Here is a 25,774-nt window from a genome sequence, read left to right as displayed (position 1 = left end):
GATAACCTCGGCCCCGTGGGACAACACTAGTAGGATCTCTATTGTTATAACGCTGGTTAATATTGGAAACGTTTTCGTTCCTTTCTTTCGATATTTTCTTAATATTTAAATATTTTTAATGCTTTTCTTTTAGTGCTAATGAAAATTAGCGTTTAACGTGTTACATTAAAATACCTATGCAGTCGATTAGTGTCACACATGACTCGATTCGTCAATTAATGATTGAATTTTGTTGAATTTCCAGTTGCCTTCACACCATTAAAAAGTTAGTGAGATATTTAGGCTAAAATACTCCAGTCTTAAAGAGTATACAGCAAAATAAGCTGAATGTTTGAAAGTAGATAAAATACATTTTAACAATACTTTGAGGTACTGTATCATCTGATCACGCAGCAGAACTTAATATGCTAATACAGAAATATGGTTCACAATTTCCCAATTATCTTCTTCCCATACAGCAAGTGTTTCGTCGCCAAAATCGATGATATAATTAAAGAAAAAGAGGCAGTGGGAAAGCTACACGTCAATAATAGCCAGTAATTGGTTAACTCCGAATACATTGAAAAATAAGAGACAAATGCGAGATAGTCCTGTCACAATGTTTTGTCGAGTCCACTCACAATTCTGAGTGACTTAGTAAACTGTCACATTCCTTTAGGACGCGTAATGAAATAGAACATATATTAAGAGACAATGGAAACCAAACAAATAAAGCGTTCAGTCCCTAGAGAGAACAAGAATTGCTGAACCGAGATGAATTAAGAAAAGGGAAAGTGTTGGCCATGAGTTCCGAAATACGAGCGCAAAGACAAGGGTGGTACGATGAAACTTAACGCAATACTATCGGTGGAATCGCGATGCCAGATGCTCGTGGCAGCAACCAACATAGTTGCAGCAAGCGTCCTATCGAAAAACATGCTAATCAAAAGGGAAAGTGTTGACCATGAGTTCAGTAATACGATCACAAAGACAAGGGTGGTATGATGAAACTTAACGCAATACTATCGGTTGGTAGCAACCAACGTAGTTGCAGAAAGCGTCCTATCGAAAAATACGCTAATCAAACCTTCACACAAGGCTGCTCCCAAAATAATGGAAGGCAACATATGTGACTGGTAACAGTAAGCTTGTTATTTCATTAGACAACGTAAATGTATCAAAACGGCAGTAACTTCCACACTACTATCCTGCCAAAATTACAAAATCTGCTCCAATGTGGCCAAAAATGTGTGTAATAGGGTTTTTGACCCTTCTGATAATGATTTTTATATCAGATTTAAAAAATTGTAAATGAAGGATCTAATATGGCAAAAAGAATCTGGAGAAATTAATGAAGTGTACAAAAAAATGTTTTCGGTGAACATTTATAATTTTAATCGTAAACTTTATCACGGAACTGCCTCTTATCTGTCTCTATCTTAATTGCAGAAAATATCTTTTAGCAACAAAAATTGGAAATTTTGTAAGTCTTCTTAATGTTCTTCGTATTGTGCTTCTTATTCTTTATTTTAATTTTCGTCTTCGTCTTCTCCCTCACCGACATTTGTATCCTCTTCACCACCCTCAGTATATGATGCCTCGTAATCCTCTGCAGCAGGAACCAAGTGAGCAATAGCTTCCTACTATAAAGTTTTCACTTTCCTCGGAGATAGCTTCTGCAAAGGAGAAATATAGGGAGCGGTTGTTGCCAGAAGTCTCCGGAACGCATCCTCGATATTTTTCACATGACAACCCTTTCGGACAAAACTTACTTGCGATGTCATAGAAATAACAACTGGATGATTATGTGTGTATATGTTCTTTATTTGTATTTTAATAAAGTGTTCAGTTCCATTTTCTTAGTGTAAATAACGGCATTTTGCAACTGTCACTTACAAAATGGTTCAAAACCGGAGTCCTGCTTCACAAGGACAATAGCACGTACTCAAGGATGGAATGAAATAGAAGGTGGATTGTCATGGAATCTGAAACTTCCTTTTTTCCGCTCACGTTTTACAATTTCTTTGCTCACATTCCGGTAAGAATTTAATTAACAATAATCAATTGTTAATTAATGATTAAACAATGAAGTAAATATTCGTAATTAAGTACGTACCTTCTGAAACAGGCTCCATTTAAAAAAAAGTTTTTGGCTGATTTCGCTCAACAAAAATATCCCATTCGAACGGCGCACGCGGCACATAAATGAAAGCCGCGTTGGACCAGATATTCAACCTTCGGAAGAAATAGAAAGACCGGGATTCAATAGTATCAACATTACTCTAGCGAGCCTGTTAAACGAAACTTCTTAACACCGAACGTTTTTTTTGGTCTGTGGTCACTTTTCCAGGTTTTTGGACCACCGTGCGGCGGCACCGTCTCTGGCGGCCATGTTGGGTGACCTGTGTTGGCGCAAACTTTCAGAACGTCGGCATGTCCCCAACTTTAATTCTAACGTAACTTTAGGTACTTTCGCTATCTTGCATACCTTCTGAATTAATTTCATGGTGAACATAAAAATTACTTTGGCCCTGCCAATCAATACTCCTGCTCGTAGGTAAGCCATCGGTAGTGTCAGTTCGCCATAGGAAATTATTCTTATTACGTAAAACGGTTAACTTAGTTTATCGAATTTTTAATTAATTGGCAACTATGTCCACAGTTACTGCCAATGAACTAGGAATTTTGCAAGCTACTTGAATATGTGACTGAAAATACGAAATTAATTTTATACTTTGCCTCCACCAATCGATGGTGCTCCATGTAGGTTAGCCATTAGCGGTATACGTTGGCCACAGAAAATTGATCTTTTTACATAAAGTGGCCGATTTAGTTTAATGACTTTTTAATTAATTGGTAATCAAGTCTACAGGTACTATCAATGAACTCGAACTTTTGTAGGCAACTCGATTATGTGACTGAGATTACAAAGTTAATTTTACTTGATTGCCATCTGTTTGAAAGAGACTAGACTGGATAGCCGTTACGCGTTTACCACGTGCGTTGTATGCCTTTGAAAGGTTTCTATGACACATGACTTCATTATATTCTTTTGCCCGGAAAAACTTTTCACATCTTGTTTCTAATTCTCTGATGCAGACCTTTATCAGCAAAAAGAAAATACATTTATTTTGAAGAGTCGTTCGAATGTATTATTTGTTTCTCCTCCAAGTTTCACCTGTACCAAACGCAAACAAGGTACAACGCATTACTACAAATAAAGCTTGAAGTGTTGCGTGCAGCGGAGTCAGTCATGTTTTCGTGTCACGTAGCGGATCGGAGTAGGTGAGGTATATCGCACCAACCCTGTATTTGATCTACTGCAGACCAATCTAGTTCACAAATACTTCAGTGTAAAACAATACAGGGAATGTTTAGTCAGGGATGTGGGAAGAGTGAGGATGAAATGTATCTGCAGACATGGACAGTGGAATAATTAGGGGGTGTGGTTCACTAATTGAATTCCTATGATTAAGACGTAAAGTCACCTCAGATTTGAAGAGAGACAGGAAAAGATTCTGGAAACTACGGGAAAAATGGGTAACTATAAGAAACCTTATTTTTTATTTATTTATTTATTTATTTTCTAGTGTACCTGACCTATAGAGCGTGGAAAGTACGTATGTGGTCGATGTTCTGATTCTGAGTTGTGTTATATGCTTGTGTAATGATCCTACTCTAGGCACGTCGTGGCACAATGCATCGTAAAGGGTCTCGAGTTGGTGCGGAATATTTGAGCTGTGCTCAGGATCACTGAAGGTATGTGCCACAACAAAGATCCAACCATTCGTTGGGTTGGTGACACATGTTAGCTCGAGTCATTTGTTTCTCGCCAGAGTATGGCGAAAAAAGACTCTGCTGAGAAATTAACCAGGATTGATCACCTCTGATCAGTCTCGAATTAGAAGTGGCACAATCCTTGCCTTGAGCCTGAGCTGCGGTATGCCGTAGATTGCGTTGCAGTCAGGTAGCTGTGCCTGGTGTTCTTCTGTCTAAAGTTGCATATCAGGCGTTTCTGCCCCAGTGCCAACCCAGAAGAAAGTGTGCATCTTATACGGAAAATAATGAACTTACAATGACGTCTCATTGAACAGAAAACATCAGTTAAGCAAATGCCTCTTCAGACATAATTACGATAAAACTGAGTATCGGAGGCACTGCAAGCTTAATAATGCTCTGTTTCAAATGTAGAGACACTTACCATCTCGGTTTCCTCTCTTCAGTGTTCTTGCTGGGGCTAGCTGGTGCTTCATTACTAATGGACAGAAGTGAATTGTTCACCAGACATGAATTCCGTTACATTGCTATCGTTGTTTCTTCTCCCATTTATTTTCCCTGGCCTTTCTTTTTCTTTATTTCAACTACCAACTATGTAGGTTCTAAATAAAATTCCTTTAGTGTTGAGTAAATGGGCACGTTAACATTTGTGATGGACGGTACTGTTTTTTTGATTTTCCGATATCTGAGTACAACTCAATGAGTAGCTCAAAGGTTTATTCTGTAACGAGATGCTACTCTTTGATCAACGGTGCGTATTCTCTAAGCAGCATTAGACAATCAATTCTCATTTACAACATTGAGGAGGGTAAGCCAGGCCTATTCTCGCACCACTAAAGAATATCTGCCGAGTTTGAAATAAATGGATCACGTTTGTGATCATATAACGATAGCAAACTTTGAAGCATCCTGTGAGTCGTGCTTGGATGGAGTAATTGTTAGTGTACTGCCCAGGAGAAGGTGGAGGCTTTCCGGTTAGATTTTCAGGTTGTCTGTTAAAAGCTCATGATCACTATCTCTGCCATAAGGTTTAGTCAGAAACGTTGTCACCTGAAACCAATAGCAAGCATCCATCTCTGCCTTTTCGTCTAGCTACAGCAAATCTAAGACTGAGCTTACCAAATAAACTGTTTATTCGAAAGTTTGTCACGTTAGGCTATACCCTTCTCCATGTTCAACATCTCGTTTACGACTGTAAGTGTTATAAAGTGGATCATTTCGCCAATATTTTCTCCCAGAATCTGTACGCTCATACATGGGCACTGCGCTAATGGTAATAAAAGTTTATAGCTCCCAATGGTCCCAGGATTTTGGGCGCTTCGCCAGCTCTGCGTAGCTATTGTTCTGTACCTCAGGTACACCGGGGTGCAATAACCGACCCATTAAGATGATTAGTCGTAGCTGTGCAGAAATTTCTGCCTTCCTTTTTTCTGAGCTTTCTCAGGTACAGCCATTACATGATTTGTAGTCCACACAAATGGTGGAACATTTTCTTTCATATGGACACAGTTCATTTCCTCCTCCATACTCCTCCTGAACATCAAGAGCTCCGTCTCTCATTGTTTCGATAGTGAAGAGGTGTTAACTCTTAATATTCTTTTCTTCCCAGTTATACTGTTACTAAAACCCATGCTTTGAGGTTAAACATAGAGACTTTCCATTCGTATCACGTGTGTAGGCTAACTGCCGGTAACATATTTTGATTTTTCCGTGCACTGGAGTGACAAGGCAAATAATGAGAAGTGGACTGCCTTACCTTTTGCGTTAAGTTTCTGACTACCCGACTGGAATACGTTGAACATTATTTGTTCACCAGCGATTTCAAAAATGGCTCTGAGCACTATGGGACTTAACTTCAAAGGTCATCAGTCTCCTAGAACTTAGAACTACTTAAAACTAACTAACCTAACGACATCACACACATCCATGCCCGCGGCAGGATTCGAACCTGCGACCGTAGCGGTCCCGAGACCAGCGATTTAATAAAAATTAAGTTAACTTAAACTATGAAAATAAAGTAATACTCCACTGCTGCCTATAGCACTGTCCAGTATTAATTACAAGCACGTATTAGGCTAACAATGATAATTAATCATGTCCTTCGCTAACTTTTTCAAGTACTTCTTTATATGGTTTCTCTGACTTTCACTAAACTTTGCATTCTAAACCATTTCTTTCAATGACGGCCAACAATTTCTATAACGACACTAACACATCCTGAAAAAGACAAAGTGTTAATGCACGTGACTAAAGTGCATTAAACAACGAGAAGCAAATCTAGTTGGTAGCAGAAATGATGAAAAGTAAGCTAGTTAGTCAAGCAGAAGTGACGGTGAGTTGGGGGGGGGGAGGGGGGGGGAAGAGGGGGGAGGGCTGACTTAAGTGAGACAAAGTATCCTGGTGCTTTCTACTCACCGTAATATAGCATTTCTGCTCATACTGGAGTCAACTGTTCCGTATTTTAAGTTGTTTAGTGCCAACTTTACTTTCTTGCTATGAGTTGTTAAAGCCGCAGACATTATGTTAATGGTGGAGGCACTGATTTTATTCTTTTAAAATTTTTCAGTTTGCAAGAAGTTTAAGAGCTCACGTTCCCCTGCCGTTTCACATTTAGAACTGAAAACAAGGTTACAAGTGTAATACACAACTGATGCATTCTGTTACCTAGCCACAAAGTATGCGAAACACGGCAGCGGCTGGTAGAACCCTCTGACAAAGCGAAAGTTCCCAGATAAAATTCGATTAATACTTTTGATTACAGATTAGTCTTAAAATTACGAGTCAGTTGATACAGATCACAATTATCAGGCCAGTAGCTTAAGAGTCAGTTGAATTAAATGCCGATTAAATCATATCAAAAGAATTTCCCCCGGGAACTAGGGACCTCCGTAGGCTTGCTAAACACGGGACTCCAGGCTCTCGAAGAGATTATAATTTGCTGAAGCCTGGTTTCATTAATATAGAATTTGTACAGCATGGCGCACTCCTGGAAGGCAAAGGTAGCCGTCAGTTTGAATTTCAGTCCAGTCGGCTGCACACACCGCCCATCATTTTCGTAGCAGACCCGCTATTCCACGTGTTCTGACCTGTTTGCCATAGGCACTGCTGGCACTGGAACAAATTCGCATGAGGAACACCTGTTAGGCTGGTCACGGGGCTCCTATTCTTACTGGTGAAGGCTCACAGTGTCATTCGTACGCAAAACTGACGAGAGACACAATCGACGAGCCAGCTGAAGTCAGTTCTTAGTTGGAGCAGGTTCATGATCATCGTGAACTAGTGAGTTGCCATTATGCACGGATGTGCGTGCTTCTGGCACTGGTAGCAGTCATTGACCGCAATTTAATAATGACGAAGAGTGGGCTGATGTTTAAGAGACTAGTCAGAAAGAATCAATGCGCAGAGAAGTGGGATATGAAAATACTAAAGAATAAAGGGATACACTTGACGTCTCTGAGACTATAGTGCTATAATAAATAGGCCGAGTAGGCTGTTCAGTTGAGGAATGAAAATCTCCATAAAAAGCAATCGTAGAAGTTGGAGAAAAACATAGGTACAAGAAATGTTACTGCGAGGAAACGATGGGTAACAGAAGAAACCCTTCAGTTTATCGAGGAGAGAAAGAAGTACAAAAATGTTCAGGGAAATTCAGGAATACTGTAATAATCATCACTTAGGAATAAAATAAATAGGACGTGCAGGGAAGCTAAGGCGAAATGGCTGCATGAAACATGTGACGAAGTCGAAAATGAAAGGACTGCCGGAAGGATTGATTCAGCATAATATAGAAAAGTGAAAACAACCTTTCGTGAAACTAAAAATATGGGCGGTAATATGAAAAGCGCAATGGAAATTCAACTGTTAAACGCAGAGTGGAATGCGGATATGTGGAGAGCGTACACTAAAGGAGTCTATGAGAGTTGGACTATTCCGATGACGTAACAGAAGAGGAAACAGGAGTCGGTAGGGAGGTAATCTAGTATTACAATTTAAAAGAGCTGTGGAAGACTTATAATCAAATGAAAGAGAAGGGATAGATGACGTTCGATAAGAATTTCTGAAATCATTGGGGGAAGTGACAAGAAAACGACTATTCATGTTGGTGTATACAGGGTGTTACAAAAAGGTACGGCCAAACTTTCAGGAAACATTCCTCACACACAAAGAAAGAAAATATGTTATGTGGACATGTGTCCGGAAACGCTTACTTTCCATGTTAGAGCTCATTTTATTACTTCTCTTCAAATCACATTAATCATGGTATGGAAACATACAGCAACAGAACGTACCAGCGTGACTTCAAACACTTTGTTACAGCAAATGTTCAAAATGTCCTCCGTTAACGAGGATACATGCATCCACCCTCCGTCGCATGGAATCCCTGATGCGCTGATGCAGCCCTGGAGAATGGCGTATTGTATCACAGCCGTCCACAATACGAGCACGAAGAGTCTTTACATTTGGTACCGTGGTTGCGTAGACCTTTCAAATGCCCCCATAAATGAAAGTCAAGAGGGTTGAGGTCAGGAGTGCGTGGAGGCCCTGGAATTGGTCCGCCTCTACCAATCCATTGGTCACCGAATCTGTTGTTGAGAAGCGTACGAACATTGAAATGTGCAGGAGCTCCATCGTGCATCAACCACATGTTGTGTCGTACTTGTAAAGGCACATGTTCTAGCAGCACAGGTAGAGTATCCAGTATGAAATCATGATAACGTGCTCCATTGAGCGTAGGTGGAAGAACATGGGGCCCAATCAAGACATCACCAACAATGCCTGCCCAAACGTTCACAGAAAATCTGTGTTGATGACGTGATTGCACAATTGCGTGCGGATTCTCGTCAGCCCACACATATTGATTGTGAAAATTTACAATTTGATCACGCTGGAACGAAGCCTCATCCGTAAAGAGAACATTTGCACTGAAATGAGGATTGACACATTGTTGGATGAACCATTCGCAGAAGTGTACCCGTGGAGGCCAATCAGCTGCTGATAGTGCCTGCACACGCTGTACATGGTACGGAAACAACTGGTTCTCCCGTAGCACTCTCCATACAGTGACGTGGTCAACGTTACCTTGTACAGCAGCAACTTCTCTGACGCTGACATTAGGGTTATCGTCAACTGCACGAAGAATTGCCTCGTCCATTGCAGGTGTCCTCGTTGTTCTAGGTCTTTCCCAGTCGCGATTCATAGGCTGGAATGTTCCGTGCTCCCTAAGACGCCGATCAATTGCTTCGAACGTCTTCCTGTCGCGACACCTTCATTCTGGAAATGTCTCGATACAAACGTACTGCGCCACGGCTATTGCCCCGTGCTAATCCATACATCAAATGGGCATCTGCCAACTCCGCATTTGTAAACATTGCACTGACTGCAAAACCACGTTCGTGATGAACACTAACCTGTTGATGGTACGTACTGATGTGCTTGATGCTAGTACTGTAGAGCAATGAGTCGCATGTCAACACAAGCACCGAAGTCAACATTACCTTCCTTCAATTGGGCCAACTGGCGGTGAATCGAGGAAGTACAGTACATACTGACGAAACTAAAATGAGCTCTAACATGGAAAGTAAGCGTTTCCGGACACATGTCCACATAACATCTTTTCTTTATTTGTGTGTGAGGAGTGTTTCCTGAAAGTTTAGCCGTACCTTTTTGTAACACCCTGTAGATTGTATGAGAGTGGCGATTTGCCATCGGACTTTTGGAAAAACATTATCTACACACTTCTGAAGATTGTAGGAGCCAACAAGTTCGAGAATTATCACAAAATCAGCTTATGCTTTCAAGTTTCTGGTAAGAATAATATACAGAAGAACAGAAAAGAAAACAGAGGGTCTGGTAGATGACGATGAGTTTGGATTTAGGAAAAATGTAGGCACCAGAGAGATAGTTTTGACATTGCGGTTGATAACCGAAGCAAGACTGAAGAAAATTCAAGACACGTTCATACGATTAGTCGAGTTAGAAAAAGTCTTTGACAATATGAAATGGTCCAAGATGTTCGAAACTCCGAGAAAAATAGGGGTAAGCCATAGGGAGAATCGGAAATTATATAGTGTGTACAAGAACCGACAGGGAACAATAAACTGAAAGACCAAGAACGAAGTTCTCGGGTTAAAAAGGGAGTATAACAGTATACAGTGAAGAAGCAATTACGAAAACAAAAGGTTCAAGAGTGGGATTAAAATTCAAGGCGAAAGAATATCAATGATAAGATTCGCCGATGGCATTGCTGTCCTCTATGAAAATGAAAAAGAATTACAGGATGTGTTAAATGGAACGAACAGTCTAATGAGTACAGAATATGTATTGAAAGTAAACCAAAGAGAGACGAAGGTAATGAGAAGTACCAGAAATAAGGATACTGAGAAGCTTTACACCAGAATCGTTGACCACGAGGTAGATGAAGTTAAGAAATTATGATACCAAGGCAGCAAAAAAACCTGTGACGGACAGAGCAAGGAAGACATAAAAAAGCAGTACAACACTGGCAAAAAGTACATTTCTGGCCAAGAGAAGTGCACTGGTATCAGACATTGGCCTTAATTTCGGGAAGAAATTTCTGAGAATGTACGTCTGTAGCACAGAATTGTATGGTAGTGAAACAAGGACTGAAGGAAAACCAGAAAAGAAGGGAATCGAAGTAATTGATGTGGTGCTACAGAAGGTAAGAATGAGAAAGTTCCGAGCAGAATCGACGACGAATGGAATATATGGAAAGTAATGATAAGAAGAAGGGATAATATGATAGGACACCTGTTAAGATATCAAAGAATAACTAATGATACTAGAGAGAGCTGTAGGGGATAAGGGGGTAATAGCTGTAGGAAGAGACAGAGATTGGAATACATCCAGCAGCTACTTGAGGACTTAGATAACAAGTGCTACTCTGAGATGGAAATGCAAGAGTTCGTGGTTGGTAGCACAAAAAAAGCGTCATTAACTTGTAAGACACTACCAGTCATTCGATATGTTTTTTCTGGGATAATATATGCAACATTCTATATTCCAAAATAATTGTCGTAATGAGTGTGACCGTAATATAACTTAAATGTTTATTTGACATCACAATAGTGAAGCCATAATCAAAGTACATAATTTTTTTGCTATATCTAGTAAATAGGAGTGGAATTTGTTTTCGTAGTTGTCTGTCTTAAAGACATCAGTGCTAAAGACATCATAATGGGAAGCATGGGATTGGCATTTTGTAACGTGTGTACAACAGTATTTTGGTTGTTATAATGCTATATTGATATGAAACTTCGTTTCTTTGTTATCATACATTATCGAATATGCTGTGCTATATAATTTTAAAGCTGTATGTTAGACATTTCAGAATTTAAGCTAGCTTCCTACTTCTGCAGAGCAGATATGGATGGAGAAGGAGTTGCCACATTTATTAAAAACCGCCATAAATTCAAGAACATTGACATTAATAAATTCTGTTTAGAGCAGCATCTTGAAGCATGTGCAACAGAAGTAGAGTTCCATAACAGATCCTATATAATAGTAACTATTTACCAAGCACCTGCAGGAAATTATAATCTATTCATAAATCATCTAGAAGCTCTTTTGGGTTATTTAACAGGAAGAAACAAAGAAATTTTGATTGCTGGTGACTGTCATACAGATTTTCTAATGCAATCTTCCAGTAAACATTTACTGCAGTTAGTAATGTTGTCCTTCAATCTAACTCACACCATAAACTTTCCAACTAGGATCACTAAATCCTCAAGGACAGCCATTGATAACATTTTTATAGACAAATCAAAGGAACAAAATCATATAATAAAACTATCAGATCATGACATGCAGCTCCTTGTTTTAGCAGATTATCAAGACTGCTAAATCTGAGTACAGGAGAGTAGTCAATCAACCAAAAATTGAGTGTTTTAGAAAACTGCTCAATGATATGAACTGGAAACATGCATATAGTGCTCATGGCATGAATGAAAAATATTACAGATTCATGAACAATGTCAGTACCATGCTTGAAAACTGTTTTCCTCTAAAAGTTACTCAAATTAAACAGAAGTCTATAATAAAACCATGGATTACACAAGGAATAAAGAATTCCTGTACGACAAAAAGGAAAATGTATCTGTCGACCAAGAATAGCTCCAATGCTGATGATTTAGCTAAATACAAGGAATACTGTAACATATTAAAAAAAGTAATTCAGGCATCTAAAAAAATGCGCTACGAGAAGAAGATAGCAATGTCAGTTAACAAAATAAAAACAATATGGGATATAGCGAAAGAGGAGACTGGTAGAACCAGAAAGGAACAGAAGCAAATAGCATTAAGGGTAGATGACACATTAGTAACCGATGGGCATAGTGTGGCAAATCTATTTAACAAGTAATTTATATCTGTCACTGATAGAATGGGATTGTCAGGATCAGTAAATAATGCCCTTGAATATCTGAATCTAGCCTTTACAAATAGCTTCAGGCACATGAATTTGTCACCCACTTCACCAAAAGAAATAGCTTCGATAATAAAATCTTTGAAAACAAAGCATTTTAGTGGTTATGATGAAATATCAACAAAGTTAATTAAGGCATGTTCTTGTGAATTTAGTACAATTCTATGTTACTTGTGTAACCAGTCAATTATAACTGGGACATTTCCTGACTGGCTAAAATATGCAGATGTTAAGCCTCTATTCAAGAAAGGGGATAAAGAGATACCATCAAACTACAGACCGATTTCACTTTTGCCAGCATTCTCAAAAATTTTAGAAAAGGTAATGTACAGGCAACGTCTTAACCACCTGACCACAAATAACATATTATCAAGAACACAGTTTGGATTTCTGAAGGGTTCTGATATCGAGATGGCTATTTACACCTACAGTGAAAATGAACTTAATTCATTAAATAACAAATTACAAGCAGCAGGTATTTTCTGTGATTTGTCAAAGGCATTTGATTGTGTGAACCAAAACATCCTTTTAAATAAATTAGAATTCTATGGTGTCTTGGGCAGTGTTGCAAATGGTTCAAGTCATCCCTTGCTAACAGGAAACAAAGGGTGTTAGTGCAAGGATTTAGTGAATTAAGTCATCAGTCATCATCAGAATGGGAAGAAATTACATGTGGTGTCCCACAAGGATCCATCTTAGGGCCATTGCTTTTTCTTGTGTATATTAATGATCTCTCGTCAGTTACACTGCCAGAAGAAGAGTTCGTTTTGTTTGCAGATGACACAAGTGTTGCAACAAATAGTATGTCGAGTGTAGTTCTAGAAAGATCTGCTAATGATATTTTAATGGATATTAATAAATGGTTTAAAGCCAACTCACTGACATTAAACTTCGAAAAGACTCACTATATGCAATTCAGAAACCGTAAGAGATTTCCACCCAGCAAATGCATGAAGTATGAAGAAGAGCAGATAAAAGAGGTTGACAGTCTTAAATTCCTGGGATTACAACTTGATAATAAATTCAGTTGGGAGGAGCACACCGCAGAACTGCATAAACGCCTTAACAAATCTGTATTAGCAATTCGAGTGTTAGCAGACATAGGCGACATAAAAATGAAAAAGCTTGCATACTTTGCCTACTTTCATTCCATAATGTCATATGGTATAATATTTTGGGGTAAATCTTCAAGTCAAACAAAAGTTTTCAGAGTCCAAAAGCGGGTAATATGTATTATTTGTGGAGTAAATTCATGGACGTCCTGCAGAAACCTCTTCAAAGAACTGGGTATATTAACTACTGCCTCTCAGTATATTTACTCCTTAATGAAATTTGTCCTAAATAATATCTCTCTTTTTCCAACAAACAGCTCAGTGCATACATACAATACCAGGAACAAAAATGATCTGCACAAGGACTTAAAAGCACTTACTTTAGTTCAAAATGGGTCCACTACTCAGGAACACTCATCTTCAATAATTTGCGAGCAAACATAAAAAATTTAGTTATAAATAAAGATCAGTTTATAAGGAGCCTGAAAGACTAACTAGTGACCAACTCTTTCTACTCCACTGACGAATTTTTTAATAGAAATGAATGATGTATTGTATATACTCATACTATTAGTATTCTTATTTCCGCTTAAAAAGTGATATATTGTATATACTCATACTATTAGTATTGTTATTTCAGCTTAAAAAATTGACATGCTCCACATCCATGGGGATCTCCTCAGCACAGATCTATGGAACGAAAAAATAATCTAATCTAATCTAATCTAGTCATGTATGTCAATGTTTTGGTTTGCATGCTAATGTTCGGTTTGCGTTTATGTTTCAACTAGAGACTAGTTTCGTTAAAACTTGACAATGGCGCCATCTAGCGCCTGTTGTTGTATATTATGTAGGTCCTGTTTTGTTTCTTGTGGTTCTATACTACGTTCATGCCCTCTAGTGACGGAATGGGTTACCAGGCAAATGGAGCAATGTTATGTTCGCAAGTTGGCAGTGTGCCAGTCCTACAGTGTGTTTTCAGTTTATTTTTTCGGAACATAGTAAAATTATGTGCTGCATTCCACTTGGAAGCTTGCTGTGCTTGATTCTCTTATGGTGAGGTTATTATATGTGTTTATGTCATGGGAGTTTGCACCATGATAATGATAAAATATACATATTTACAGCCTAATGTTTTATATTTGAAAATAACGACGTAGATCGTCGAATCGATGAATATAAGTCCTTTTTCTAAATAGAAGTCTTGTGAGCTGTTACTATACTGTAGTATTAAATGTAACCCCTTCTTTTAAAGAAAAATTTTATGTACTGTGACTATGGCTTCACTGTTACAGTGTCAAATAAAATGAATCCCCTTTTTTTTAAAGAAACATTTTATTTGTTGTGATTATGGCATCACTATTGTAGTATCAAATAAACATTTAAGACTTACGCAACATTTTTGAAGATTTGTCTGTTTTTCCTTGGTCTGTGGCTTCTCCCTGCCGTCTCTTTTTATTATCAAATACACCAGTTAACAAATAAAGTCAGCCGCGTTACGGATGTGACGTGGGCATTTTCCACCAATTAGCTGAGCAAAGAAGCGAGATGTTTGGCTAAATCATATGTAGGTGTGCCAATGTTGCTCACTACTGGACGTAATGGCTCTCCGTCTGAGCAGTTCTGATCGCTGAGTTAGCTTTGACGTGATATCACTTTTTACACAGGTCCTTCTCGCAGATTTTTTGGCAGTAATTGGCTTAAAATTTCAACTGGACATTACTGCTGTGTTTCTGCATGCTCTAACCTCAACCTGGTTTGTGTTCAACCAAAAATGTTTAGAACCGACTGACTCGCCATGGGCACACCTCTCCCTCTGAGGCCAGTCTTTTTCTGCAGCATTTCTAGGAGAGCACTTGAATAAGCTATACCTAAGCCAATTGTATTTTTGAGGTATCTGGACTATACTTTCGTAATGTGGTCTCGTGGAAAGGATACATTGATAGATTTTCTTCACCACCTCAGTTACGTTCATGACAACATTCTGTTCACTATGGAACTACAGAAATTTGGTTGTCTGCCTTTTTTGGATGTCTTGTTTACGCGAAAGAGAGATGGCTCTCTGGGGAATTCAGTTTATCTTCAGCCCACTAATACTGATGCATATTTACAAGCGTCAAGTTGTCATTCCCCATCGCAAACTCTGAGCACGATTAAAACACTCGTACACACAACTTATACTATCTCAGATCTAGATAGTTTGCTTAAAGAGATCTCCCACGAAAAGACAGTGTTCAGAGAAAATGAATATTCCATCCAGTATATTAAAAGGGCACTGTCAGTTAATATCAAGTATCAGGAAGTGGATAAAGAGTAGTACGCGTGACAAAAGCTTTAAGTTCTTTTTCTTTTGTAGGCAACTTTTCGTTTAAAATAGCAAGAATCAGCTGCACGTTTCAGATGAAAGTGATTTTCCGTCCACCATCTAAGGTTGCAGACCTTCTGGGATCAATGAAGGATGACTTGTTATTGCCGAAGGCCGGAATTTACAAAACACCACAGACCACACTCATGGAGAAAGAATGCTGCTCTGAACATTAGCGTTGAACTCGCTATTGCCGAACACTGTACTTCCACTGTACAGTCAATGGAGTACAATAGAACTATGGTTTCGACCATACCAACATCATTTGGGAACTCTGTTTATTAAAGAACCCATGGAAATACGCCTGGCGGAAAATCTGATGAACCGTGATAGCGGCTACCAGTTGGACAGTGCGTGGAACCCCATTATCTCCACGACTTGTTCTAATCGAAGACGGCAGACTGCCCCAACGACGGCCCCGCCGCCGGGAAGTGCAGTCTGTCTGTCAACTAGAATTTTGACACATGTGTGGAATACTCACCCTGCTATATGTGGCGGAACAGAGCAAGTCTTCGTTTCCTACCAGACATAACCACCTTCACCACCCTACTCTTCCTCCGCAAGCCGTCCTTCTTCCCAGTCAATCCCGCAGGCTCTACCGCTCCTTCCTCCGCACCCGTGACTGCGATACACTCCCCTGCCACTGGCAATTACAACGACACATCCTACACAGCAGAGAAACGCGTGGACTGGCGCCAGACATGTACATGCCTCAACTCTGTCCCCCTGTCAACTCCTCCAATTACTGATCTGCCTTCCACATCCCCTTCTCCACGACGACCACCCCTTCCCAGAGAACCTCAGTAAGGCTAACCATTTTGCTTCCCACTTCTCTGAGGTTTTCTCCCTTCCTGACAACCCTCACTTTCTTACTCCCTCTTCCCCATGGTCCTTCGATCCAATACAATTATCCCACCACTCACCCTCGCCCCCCACCCCAGTTTCCAGTAGTTGGATCAATTACCCCCCACAGATATAAACACTCCCATTACCATACATGACATAAATCTCATATTCCACTCCAAATGCAACACCGACCTTGTTCACAACGGCGTCGCCACCTGCCTGTCAAGGAATCTCCCTTCCCTCCTTCCTGGCTGTCCTTGCTAACCCGTTTAATGCCCCCCTCTCCACTGGCTTTTACTGTGACCTGTGGAAGACTTCCTGTGTACTGCTGTTCCCTCAAACCAATAAACCCCCATCTGGCACATCATCCCATCTGCTCACCTCTTTGTTCAGAAGGTCTCCAAGTCCATCCTTCCACCGTATTTGTCACCACATTAACCAGCACCATCTCCTACCCCTCACCCAGTGTGGTTTCTGGTCCTTCTTCTCAGCCAACGACCGGCTCCTTAACCTTACCAATCTTTTTTCCCTTCAACTTAACTCCCATCACTTCACTATTTTTGTTTCCCTCGACCTCCAGAATGCCTATGACCATGTCTGGTATCCCGTGCTCTTCTCTGAACTCCAGACCTGTGCTCGTCCCAACAATTTCGTCCATCTCATTGCTTCCTTCCTCTCCAGACGTTCCTCCTATGTCAGTATCCACAGTCCAACTCTCATACTTCCTATCCCACCACTGGTGTCCCCCAAGGCTCTGTCCTTTCCCATATCCTCTATCTCCTGTATACTGCAGATATGCCCAACCCTGCCCCACCTACTCATTTCCTCCAATTTGGTGATGACACCGCCTTCCTGGCCCTTTATCCTACTCTTCAATGGTCCCAACGTATCCGTCAAACCCACGTCGACCAGTTCACCACATTGTGCAACCAGTGGCTCTTTCGGATCAACCCTTCCAAGACCCAGGCAATCATCATAGGTTGTATCACCTGCTTCTTCTCGCTCTACGATTTTTACCTCACCATTTATGATTGTCTTATTCACTTCACTCCTACTGCAAAATACTTTGGCCTCTCCCTCGACAGTCATCTCACCTGGACTCCCCATCTCCTTACTATCCAACTCAAAGCTCACAATAGACTCTGACTCCTGAAATTCCTGTTCAGTTGGAAATGGGGACTACATTCTTCCACCATCCTTCACACCTACAAATCCTTGATCGGTCCCATCGTTTGTTATGACAGCATCACCTAGATCTCCACCCCATCCAGATTATATAAAGCCCCCCAAATCACTGAAAGCCATGCACTCCAACCTGCCTTCAATATCCACCTCCTGTCCCCCCCCCCCCCCCCCGCCCCCCATGGACCTCTGCAACCTCATACCCAACCCACATTTTCTCCTTTTCCTCCAACACATCCACATCCTGTACATTGTCTGCAGAGTTGGTCCCTCCCCCCTCCGCCCCCCCCCCCTTCTCCTGGTGTCTTCTGTCCTCTCTACCACAGGCCATTGCCGTACCTTTACTGTTGTGCCCTGCCCACTATCCAGCTCCACATACTCCACCTCCTTTCTCAGTACAACGTCCAGTGCCTAACCCTCCCAAATAATGAGCTTTGCCCTGATATCCACCCCTCCTACCAGCTCTAGCCCCCACTTCCACTTTCCCTTTTCAGGACTCCGTCTCCATTCCTCTTCCCTTCCTATGAGTGGCTTTTTCCTCCTTCTTCCACCCCCCCCCCCCTTTCCAGTGCACTCCTTATGCATCTCTGCACTCCCTCCTGACTTGCCTCCCCTCTTCATCTCCCACCCCATCCTTCTGCTGCCCCTTGGTGTGCCTCCCAAGTCCCTTGCTTTTCCACCCACCCTCTCCACTCCTCCCCCTCTGTTCCCTCCTGTCTCCTCTTTTCCCTCCTCTCTCACCTCCTCTCTCTTGGTAGATCCCTCCTGCAGGTTTTACTGCTTGTTGTGTGTGCTCTGTCTCATGCAGTGGTTTTTAAGTGTCGTCATTGTGGTGTATTTTAAAACTGTGGCCATCGTTTAATGTGTACATGTGACTTCAGTGTTTTTTACATGTTACACAAGTCGACAACGGTGTTTCTTAAGTTTCTGTGGGGTTTTTTAACTGTCCCACATGAACATCTCTGTGTAAGACTATTTTAACCTCCACTGTCTCTCCTTTTTATGTTCTTATGTCCCCCTTTACCACCTTTTACATGTCTCATTTTCATCTTATTATTAATGTACCACTCGGCTGAAGAGCGGCGGACTGTGCCGCTGCCAGCCCTTCCCTGCCCATATTGGGCAGTGGAATGAAATAACAATAAAGAGAAAAAATCTTCGTCAGTTTCCGATGGCTCTCCTCAAAATGACTGACATGTGCCCAGTTGAAATATCGTGCAGTTAATTAAACGACAACTGGCTACAGGCCCGAAATTTGTTTGAACATTTATTTGTAAGTTACTCATGTTTGATATTTTTCTTAATACGAATTCTGTATATTAACTTTGTCTTCTTTGACGAAGCAAGTTCGATGAAATATATTTAGTTATTCTGCTTTAGGCACATGGTCATCAGCAACTTCACCATTATTGTAGCTTCCTGGCAGATTAAAACTGTGTGCAGGACCGAGACTCGAACTCTGGTTCGCTAAAGAGCTTCTGTGAAGTTGGGAAGGTAGGAGACGAGGCACTGGCAGAATTGAAGCTGTGAGGATGGGTCGTGAGTCATGCTTGGGTGACTCAGTTGGTAGAGCACTTGCCCACAAAGGTCCCGATTTCGAGTCTCGGTCTGGCACACAGTTTTAATCTGGCAGGAAGTTTCTAGTCAGTGCACACTCCACTGTGGAGTGAAAATTTCATTCTGGAAATCACCATTGTTACTGTGAGGTGAAGGCATTGATTACGTCTTGCTGCCATTGTATGTTACAAATGACCAGAATCTCTTTGAGATTTCTATCAGATTTCGAGACAGAGTTTCGTTGCGACAACCATTAAAAAACATTTCTCACTGAAATTCACACTAAATTTCGAACTTCTGTTAAACTTCGCCAAATTTGGGGATTTGCGTTCTTTTAAATCTAGCATTCTTTTTTCACTTGCTTATCCGACAGTGTTCTGTCCTGGACTTTTTATTTACTTTACTTGATGGATCAGTACCCTCTCCAATTAATCTATTTGGTATCAACCTCTCAAATGCCGCTGATACTATTTCTCTGAATTTAAGCTGCATCTGGTCTATGCTTATGTAGTCAGATAGGTAGGAGTGGAGACTGTCTTTTAGGAAGGTGTCAAAAGAATTTTTATCTGCATTTCTAAATAAATATATTCTGCGTTTATGTTTGGTGGGTTTTGGCATCACGGTACTCAGTTTCACTACAACATTGTAGTCACTAGTCCCTGAATCTGTCATGCTCTCCCTATTTACTCAGGACTGTTTGCTGCTAAGGGGTAAATTACGTATTTTCAACCATTTACATTTTGGATAGGCTCCTGAACTACCTCTTGAAAATAATTTTCTGAGAATGTATTCAGTATGATTCCGGATGGCGTTTAATGCCTACCTCCGAGTTTAAACATTTATTTTCGCCAACATATCGAGGCTAGATTGAAGTCACCACCAACTATAATTGTATGAGAGGTTTACCTATCTCGAATGGCACTGAAGTTGTCTTTGAACTGTTTGCACACTGTATACACATTATTTCATAGAGCAGCACTACACACACATGCAGCTGATGTCAGGACCACAGCAATGATGTCTGGTTTTCGTTTTGTGTACCACAACTTCCCATTTGATAGCCAGAAAATATGAGTCAGAATCACTCTATAATGATAGCGATGTTAAGCTCAGAGAGAGGATAAGGTGTTAGTATTACACACTTTGGAGGGCTATGGGATTAATGTTTTTACAGACAACAATAAAGAAGGAAAATGAAAGAAAAAGGAGAAAAAAAACACATAGTGTGAAACTGTTACACGAAATCACGAAATCATTATTATTTATCTGTGTTATAATTTTTTATCAAGCCCCAACTCTATGTTATCTTCATAATACAATACTTCACTGCATAGAATATACTGCTTAACAACTACTTTTTAACTGACTTGAAATAAGTTGATTTTAGTAATCTCTTTAATCTTCTCAGGAAGTTTATTGCATAGTTTTATTCCTTTGTAGACTATGCTGTATTGAGTTTTATGTTTATTTTTTGTTGGCAAATATAATTTCAGCCTACATCTTGTTCCACAGTAAAACAGATATTTAAAATGAGCTCAACTACCGTTTTTGGTTATTATTATTATGGCCCTTTTCTGTTGTTTGAAAACTACTGTTCTGTACCTCATGTACAGGGTGGTGCAACTACCGTCCCATTAAGAGGATTAGTCGAAGTTGTTTAGAAATAGGTGGCTTCCTTTTTTCTGAGCTTTCCAAGATATAGTCATTACATGTCATCAACATGTTAAGGCCTTTCGAATACTGTCATAAGAAAAGGCCTTTCTCTCTTATTTACATGTTAGTCATATGGGCACTGCATTCTTAACTATGAAGTTTTTTCCTGGGGATCAAACACACAAAATATGATCACAGTTTGAAAGCTATGTTCGTACTTTGAGTATTTCTTCCCTAGGAATGAATGTAATAGTATATATTTTTTTAATGGTATTTCAATAAATGGCTTGTAGAGGTTCATTAATCCAAGGAAGGAATGGGAACCACATAAGCTCAGATAGTAAATAACCTTTTGGCACTGAGACACATCCAACCTGCTGTAATCACATGCTCCAGAAAGATTACTGTGGTACATCCAAAATCAGTCTTTCTCAGATTCAATGTTGCACCATATGCTTTGAAAGCATCCAATAATTGGTCCATTGTCTCGTTATGCACAGCCCTTGATTCTACTCCAATTAACACATTGCTCACCACAGAGTCGCCTTCTTTCTAGTCGCCTTATTTCTCAAGTCTTTTGGGATTATTGTATTTAGGCCTTGTGTGAAAGCATCAGATGACATTCAATATAAACAGTATCTTTTGGGGTTGGTAACACGGGCCAAATCAGATCAAGGCCAACAATTATTGGCATGCTGGATGTAACTCTATCTGCCAGTAGGTGTTTCAGAGACCTACTAAAGCAAGTACCTTTACTCCATATTACATTGTAATAATCCATCACTGATCTTTGGTTGGTCAGTATCCACCTCCAAAATTGTATTTATTTATCAGGACTTGAGAACCAATAGTATAGAATTGTCCCTCTTTGGTACACAGAGGGGTGGACTGTGATAAGAAAAGGTGGCTGGTTCAACCACGGCTTGTGCATTAACAGGCCAATTGTTCTCTTCACCTCTTTCTTTGCAAGCTAGAGGGAAGGAATATGGATGAAGCAAGACTTTCTGCTCTCTTTGACCTCAAATTGGTAAACCAAATTAGTGGTCATGTATAAATTTCAGAAAATACCTCCCAGAGGGAGTTAAGTGTGCCTTACGAATTCCAAAACTTATGTAACCTACATAACTGACGTTGTCACCAGTCATGTATCTATCACGGAACTGCGCTCAGAACTTTTCAGCTTCAATGATCATGCCTTAGAACTGATAATAAATCCTAGTAAACTGTTTCTATTCACACATTCCTCCTCCAAACAGTCATCAAATTTTAATCACATATGCTACCTCCCACCTTCGCTTTTCTTCTGGGGAGGTAACCATGGAAATACATTTTCTCACAAACACACCTCAAATCCAATTCCATTTTTCGGTGACACTTGAATTCCAGTGCCCAGAATATATTGCAAATTCTGAGAGCTAATATTTAAATTTAGGAATAATTAGCCACCTACATCCCAGCCCTCTATAGCACCGCTCACATCTCAAATTCTATATACAGAGATACAGGTTCCACTTCATTCGGAGCGGCATTACCTTAGCTCAATTTTAAGTTTCTAGTATTATCACCTATCCCTTCTTTTACATTGTGTCTGTGACCAGCATTCACACTCTTTAATTACTGTCGACAAAACATAATTTCGCGCTCTTTCTCCTCTCTCAACACACTGTCCAGTACTAAGCATCCATTACTAAACCTGTTTTGTGGGGCCAGTAATCTTTTCATGAATACCATCTCCAATGTGGACCACTCTGCCATAGGTAATGTCATGGTTGCCAACCTACCCACTCAAAAAAGTAACATCCAAATAAGGAATGGTTCCTCTCCTGCTAAAGAGAGTTACTTGCTTCGTTGCCTCCATCATAACCAGGTTCTTGAAATAAAGACTGAAATGACTTTATATTGTTCATAGTACTTCCTATAATGAATATTTCTACCAGTAAATGGTGAGAACGTATTGTCAAACAAATCCTTATCAGTTCAAGGGGATCATTGTACCATCTCTTTAAATTAGAGAATGGGATTTTGAGAGCTGTGTCACTACACGTTTTCATCAACGGAATATCAGGCTTAACCTGGAACAGAATTCTCTTACGAATGCCTTTCTAAAATTGCAGTAAGTCTCACAGTCCTGCATCAAAATACGTACATTTGCCGCTGCCTCATTTCTAATGTGGTCAGAGACAAAACTGATTTTGAGTGTTGAGCTCCAAGATAATGGTAATGTTCCGTCAAACTGATCAGTGTGGATGGAATTGTGGAATCTGGGAAGAGACTATAGACTACCTCTGTAACGTACTGAAATGTTTCCTGTTTCCCTACTTCACAAACTCGATCACTAAACCAATATCACTTGCCTTATTGTGCACTGGTCCATCACAGGTTCAGCATAGTCTTTCCTGTAATTCTCTTAACTCTTCTGAATCACATGGTCTTCTTTTATGCTCGTCGTTATTCCCATAGCTTGCATCAACCATTTTCTCTGGCATTGCTTGATAATCCACTGCCATCCGATGGAGTTTATGTAATGCTTCTCAGTTCCCAGGATTTATTTCAACTTCATTCCGTTTAAATCAGAACAGAAATCACACTTCATTGGTTTCAGTCACCCCAACTGGACGGGTTCGCTCTGAGGACTTCTACGCTATTTGAGACTTTATTCACTTTCAGGCCTAGGACATGATCATGCTCCTGCAGAGCTTCTATTTCCTCTTTGATTACTGCTGAGATGATATTTTTACATTTTATCTGGATTAAACGAGAAAGCCCTAGTGCATTAACAAGAATATGTTCCAGTTCCATCAGCTCTCAAGTCGCTCCATTACTTTGAATTGATTTGCTGTTACGTCTGTCAGTATCTCACCTACATACTTCCTCCCGCCATAGATCGATTGACTCCACACCTCTCTTGATGTCATTTATTTCTCGTCTTATATCTTCCGTGATACCACTGGCTGCAGTTATAAAATCATCCAGTATGGCATTCTGGATGTCTATACTAATCTTTTGCTCCTCTACCTTCTTTCCAGTGCTCACTTTGGTTACTTTTCACTTTTATCTTTTCCTTTCAATGTTCGTAATGCCTACATTGTTTATCTATATACGCTTTTTGCTATTTAAATTACTGCATATGCTCTTTTTATTTCTACGTTGTTAATGCTTGGAGTACACTGGAGTCGAAAGCCTTGCGGATCAGTTCTGGTTTCACAAGACTTTCTTCTCAATGATGAGACGTCTTTGGTCTTTGTCGCTAACTCCCGTAGTTCCGTATTTGTCATCAAAGCTAATACACATCGTCCAGTGCCAAATGTGAGTGGACAAACACTTGTCCCGATCCGCTAATTCTCAGTAAGCACAATTAATACTGACTAAGCTTTTAGTTCGTGAGTAGATTGCTATGTACCACTCCACGGAAGAATTATCGTACTCTTTGTTTGGTAACAAAATTCTACCAGCAGTCTGCACTCGCATAAAATCGACATGCAGGTTTACCAGATTCCTCCAAAAGACAAAAGAATAACACATATCAAACAACAAACAGAATAAAGCCATGGAGCAATACAGTACAATCAATAGACAAAAAACAATTACTCCTGTAGAAAGAAGAGAAAATGTTTACACATTTACATTTTATACATGTACTACAGTCTGACTACCAGAAATGAAAGATTAATGCAATACTGAATCACATCACACGCCACCACTTAAAATAAGTACACTCATTTCCAGATTTGAAAGCCCTTGCTATCAGCTGTTGTGAACAAAAAATTATTCCTATCTGCTATGGCTCAGTTATAAGTAACTTCAGAATCTTTCAACGTTAGTCTTTACTGTACTATATCGTTCGACTGCTGCGTTTTACGGAGTCTCCTCTTTCACCATATTAAATAGATTTGGGATCGATTGCTGAGGCAGCCCTGACAATCGTAATAAGGTATCTGACTTCCGTCTAAACTCACTGAAGTGGAAATATCGCTCACCATATGTGCAAGGGTTGTAATGAATTGTAGTAGAATTAAAGATAAAAGTATGCAACGGAAATGTATATGATCTCGTACAACCATAAGTTGATGAATGGTTTTGTTGGGATTCATGTATGAATGTAGTGCATCCCTCGTATGGTTCTGAAATGAGGATATCTTTCAGGGGATGATTGAATGCTATTTCCCATAGAAATAAGCTATTCATTGCATAAAACTTACGTTTCACGTAAAATAAACGATATCAGGGATAAATCTTAGGTCACTGTGGTCGCTTGTACGCAAAGTCAGACATCGATTAAATTAATTAAATGAATCAGTAAGAACACCTCTCGATGGAACATGGGATAAGAAGTCATTCACACCAGGGGGAAGAAAGCTCCAAGTTTAGAATGCCCATGAAGAAATTAATTACTCCAATGACATTTGTTCAAGGGAAGTATTGCAATGCATATGGGTGTTCATAACTAGTATCATGCCATTGGTTAGAGGCTATGAATGGATAAAGGAAACAAGACCAACTCACAGTAAAATTCATTACAAGAGTTTGGTATATTGACATGGACATTCATTATGCTCTTAGAATCGAGTTTCTTTGGTAAAAGGGGTTATTGGTTGTAAAAACTACGCTTGTCGCCATGTAGTATCCAGCACCACACAAAGGGTGGGCGTGATTCTAACAAATTTTTGCTTCGAGAACGAATACAGACATCAAAATTACATATGGGGCCATCATTCAGGGAGGACACTATGTTCACTCCACTACTAAAATTTGTTATCATTAATAATTTCACTCAGTTAACACTCAACTACACTAAGAGCACTGGATAGTTAAGGCAAGTCACGGAATGAGAAACTTATCAACTGACAGCGTGTTACGACCACATGGATAGATACTGTGGAAGAACACACCATGAACACAAGATACTGAGTTGCACATCAGTCT

The sequence above is a fragment of the Schistocerca serialis genome, chromosome 1 (genome assembly GCF_023864345.2).
Source record: "Schistocerca serialis cubense isolate TAMUIC-IGC-003099 chromosome 1, iqSchSeri2.2, whole genome shotgun sequence".
NCBI lineage: Eukaryota > Metazoa > Arthropoda > Insecta > Orthoptera > Acrididae > Schistocerca > Schistocerca serialis.
The sequence above is the reverse complement of the archived record's forward strand: the minus strand, read 5'-3'. Positions refer to the sequence as shown.